Source organism: Engraulis encrasicolus, chromosome 18 (assembly GCF_034702125.1).
Source record: "Engraulis encrasicolus isolate BLACKSEA-1 chromosome 18, IST_EnEncr_1.0, whole genome shotgun sequence".
In the NCBI taxonomy this organism is placed as follows: domain Eukaryota; kingdom Metazoa; phylum Chordata; class Actinopteri; order Clupeiformes; family Engraulidae; genus Engraulis; species Engraulis encrasicolus.
The window spans coordinates 41351046-41356045 of NC_085874.1; the positions used below are offsets into that span (position 1 = coordinate 41351046).

Genomic DNA, 5000 nt, shown 5'->3' on the forward strand with positions numbered 1-5000 from the left:
GAACAATAGCTGAGCACCTGAGAGCCGCTCATCTGATCCCCAACGCACATTCTCTCTTAATCTGCAGCTAACCAGCGCATGCCGCCCAGCCCAGCCCAGCCCGGCCCGGCCGCCCAGCCGCAGTGCTCGCTTTTGACCTCGCAGCACCGGGCGGCAAACCTGGCCACCGGCCCACGGCTAACAATACACACTCACTGCACCGCACCGACCCACTGATCGCGCTTGACCGGACGGGACGGGATGGGACACGATCAATCCGCAACATGCAGTGCAGTGTGGTACAGCAGCCTGGCCATCACTCTGCTCTGCTCTGCTCTGCTTTGCTGTGCTCAGATGGCACAAGCCGTTCTACTAAGCCACATCTACTGTAAGTACGTGCAGCACACCCCTACCTTCAGGGCTTGACGTTAACTTTTTCGCTTGACGGCCACTGTGGCTAGTGGTTTTCTCGAGTCACTAGCCATCCATCTATTCTACTAGCCACAAATTTGTTTTTTTTTTGTTTTTTATCATGACGCTGTACGTCTAACCTCAGAAGATGAAGTGCTTAAAGTAAGAAGATCAGTGCATGGGTTTCTAAACGGAAATAAACAAACACATAGAAACTGAGTCACTAAGCTTTTTCTTGAACTTAAATACAAACACAAGGGCCAAAGTGCAGAATATACGCTATTCTGATATGTCATACCATAGAATAAGCTACCTGCCAAATTGGCTAGTGACACTGAAATTGTTACCAGCCACAGCCAAGTTTTACCAGCATTTGGCCGGTTGGCAGGTGCCAGTGTCAAGCCCTGCCTACCTTACTTATGGCATGTCCTTGACCACAAGGGAGCAGGGGATAAGGAGTCGCACACAGGTGCAGAGGGCACTTCAGTAAAACTGTAGTCTGCAGAAAATAAAGAAAACCAAGGACAAAGTGGAGTGACAAACGTTTCCATGTTCTTGATGTGAAAACATACTTGAGTACTGATGATGGCAGAAACCTGAAATGTCTGCTCTACTCTGCTCAGAGAAAAATAAAAGCTCCTTGTGCTTGATCTCAGTGTCTTATTCAGTGTGTGAACCTGCTCTCACCCTGTAAAAACATACTTCAAAATCACTTGACGTCACCCCAATTCTTGTCCTCTATTACCTGTTTTCGCCCACGGTGGGGGACATGTCGTTCATATCTCATGCTCACAAACCAACTTCTATTTGTTTCAGATGTCGAAAGAACCTTGTCTTTCTTTCACAAGCCTAAGGAACGACCTCTCTTTCTTTCTTGCTGTCAGAACGACCTCTTTCTTTCTTGCCGTCTGAATGACCCCTCTTTTTTCGACTACATGCTTAACAAACCACCTCTCTTTGTCTCACACGTCACGTCTAAAGAACCTTCTGTCTATCCTTCGCAAGCCTAAGGAGCTAGCTCTCTCTTTCCATCTGTATGAATGACCGAGCTCTTTGATCCATATGCTTAAGGAACCACTTTTCTTTTTCTTTCTTTCTTTCTTTCTTTCTTTCTTTCTTTCTTTCTTTCTTTCTTTCTTTCTTTCTCTCTTTCTTTCTTTCTGTCTTTCCCGTGTCTGTGCTGTCCTGTCCTGGGTTACCTCTTCCTGCAGTCCTTTTTGACGGAGCGTCTGCGTGGGGGGCCGAGTCGCCCCTCGTCCTGGCTGCCATGTGAGGAACGCGAGGAGGACCGCATGGATGCTCACACACACACACACACACACACACACACACACACACACACACACACACACACACACACACACACAGGTGCACACAAACAGGTACACACACACACACACACACACACACACACACACACACACACACAGGTGCACCTAAACAGGTACACACACACACACACACACCTCTGCAGATGCTCACATATACACACACACACTCATACAGATTCACATCAACTACACACAAACGCACACACACAAGTAAACACACACACTCACACACAAACACAGGCATATACAGTACACTCTCCCTCTTTACCTCTGCAGATGCTCAAATACACACAGACACATGCACATACGTACACACACACACTACATAAGCACACACACTCGAATGGTGCTGAGGCTGTAGCTTCTGTGAACATGTGACCACGTGAAAAGAGGCCAATAGAAGTTTCTGGAGGATTTGTGTCAACAAGCAGAGAGAAGGTGGAGCTATGGTATCTCTCCCTCTCCAGCTACACTCTCCCTCTCGCTTTGACATACACGGTACAGTAGAAGGTATTCAGTGACTCAGTAACACACACCACAAACACTACACACACACACACACAAACACACACACACACACACACACACACACACACACACACACACACACACACACACACACACACACACACACACACACACACACACACACACACACACACACACACTTGAACTCTTACCAAGCGTGTCCCATGACCCTATAAGCCTAGTGTGAGGAGGTTTACGTTAGTACACAAGTAGGTAGCAGGCAGCACCTAATCCCCTGGTCACACTCACGTCACTACAGAGGGAACTGTGAGAACCGGGAACGCCAGTGACATATTGTATACAGCAGTGCTTCTCAATGGAGGCTCTAGGTACAGTCCCCCAGGGCCTGAAGCCTGATTATCATTGATTATCACCGAATTTCAAATCTCTCCGAGACTTGGTCTGACCAAGAGTGTAACAATTAAAGTTTTCCCAAACGGCATGGTTGACCCGCCTCCCTAGTTTTGCTACAGGTTGACTGGTTTCCGACAAAGTGGGTGGAGTTCCTGATTTTTCGGGAGATCAGAAACTATATTTACATTGCTCTTGACCTGACTAGAAGCAACACAGAAAAGGATACACAGAAAAGGATACAGCTTAGATGGGGCGTTACTCAGTTTCCATTATACTATCAGGGAGAATTAGTCCTTTTTATTTTTTTATAGTAAGGAAGTTTAATAGTTGGCAGGCTTATCATGAGGTCAAGGGGGTGTTGGGAGGCTTATGATAAGGTCAAAGGGGTGTTTGTTTAGAAAAGCTTAAGAACTGCTGGTGTATCAGCTACAGTACTCCTGGTGTGGCCGCATAATACAGTACTAGTCTCAGCTACCTTGGGAAATAATATGCAGTAAAGACAGTTATGACACAACATAAAGTAGCAATTTACACACAATTATTTAATCCCAGGGGAACTTGTAAAAAGTTGTAAACAAGAGCAATCAACGGTGGTAACCTGGCGCTGTTGCCAATGCCTGATGCATGTGATGTTGTGTGTTTGGCTCCACCCTCAGGCAACCCGAAACACAGCAGGCAGGCAGGCAGGCAGGCAGGCAGACAGGCAGGCAGACAGACAGGCACAGGCAGACAGGCAGGCAGACAGACAGGCAGGCAGGCAGGCAGGCAGGCAGGCAGACAGACAGGCAGACAGACAGGCAGACAGACAGGATACCTGATCGGACCAGGTACAAAAAGTTCAGTGCTATTCATATGCAAAGAACAATAGTCTAGCTAAAAGAAAACAAGGCTGTTTACCATCAACTCTGAGAAAACATTAAGCATACCACTTTTTCAGTAGGTACTGTATACTCATTTGGGTCCCAAGGTGCCCTGTACATCAACCCTTAAACTACTGATCAGTACAATGACTGCTGCAAGTTGAAAGCGAAAGTGAAAAAGCGAAGTAAAGTGAAAGCCCACCTGGGAAACTCCAACTCCCATTATCATAGTGACACAGCACTCCACAGCACACAAGTGTTCACTGCACACTGCACACAACGAAATTGCATTCATATCTCACCCGTGCAAGGGCGCAGCCCCCAATGGCGCCCCAAGGTACTATGCTCAGGGTACCTCAGTCATGGAGGAGGGTGGGGGAGAGCACTGGTTAATTACTCCCCCCACCAACCTGGCGGGTCGGGAGTTGAACCGGCAACATTTGGGCTACAAGTCTGACGCCCTAACCACTTACCCATGACTGCCCAAGTTGAACATTAACAAGGATAATGTGCTGTACTTTCATCCCATGGAGGCGGAGTTGGCTGGGTACCAATCCAGACCTTGTACCTGGCTGCATACCTAAAGACTTACGTAGTTATATAAACACGGCGGTAACCTTGAGTCAGATGACACACTCATTCACAGTCAGCAGATGACGATACAGCGCTGTAGCCTGGACAGAGGCCACAGATCAGAGGTGTTTCAAAAGGAAAAGTACTTCAATAAAAGTACATTCGTGGTGTAAGTACTAGGGCTGTAACGATATTGTATCGAACCGAGAAATCGTAATACACAGAGTCACGATACTGTATCGTGATACAAAGAGGCAGTATCGTGATACGCCCTTTTAACGTTTTGATACCCATCTGCCCAGAAAACAACCACATGATATGAAGTGATAGTGCTTCCAAGCATCATCATTATTATATAGAAACTTTTAAAAATTATCTGTAGCCTCTTGTAACCTATTCTACCTTTGAACTATCATAGTTTTTATTCATAAAGATTAGAATGTTGGCAAATGTAAAATCGAGGGGTGTATCGAACCGTAGGTCATGAATCGTGATACAAACCGAATCGTGAGTTGAGTGTATCATTACAGTCCTAGTAAGTACAGCACATGATATTACTCAGCTGTTACACCCATTGATTGACCCATTGACACTCATTGACCCAAATGTTCAGGTCAACTCTCAAGACAAACTTTTTCAAGCCTTCTCTTGTTTATCTACCCCATGTACTGTCACCTCCTCTCGGAATGTGGATATTGTGTGACTCCTGCTTGTCCACACAGGGCAGGTTTCAGGAACACAGATTCAAAGCTCTCTCTCTCTCTCTCTCTCTCTCTCTCTCTCTCTCTCTCTTACAATTATTTTTCTGATCTCTAAACACACAAACCTTGACCTTTGTAACACTCAGAGCCTATAAACAGTTTACCATTGCCGCTTGCCTATAGACTTGGGCATGTCAAAGACACACATACAAACTGTACACACACACACAACACAGGTATACACACACACCCTACATAGTATA

The 5000-nt window shown here is 46.2% G+C and overlaps 1 protein-coding gene across 2 annotated transcripts in view; it reads right to left on the reverse strand.

The window, feature by feature from the left end:
* Nucleotides 1–5000, reverse strand: part of LOC134469409 (microtubule-associated protein RP/EB family member 3-like) — a 42355-nt gene that overhangs the window by 22547 nt on the left and 14808 nt on the right. The gene's annotated exons all lie outside the window — the stretch shown is intronic.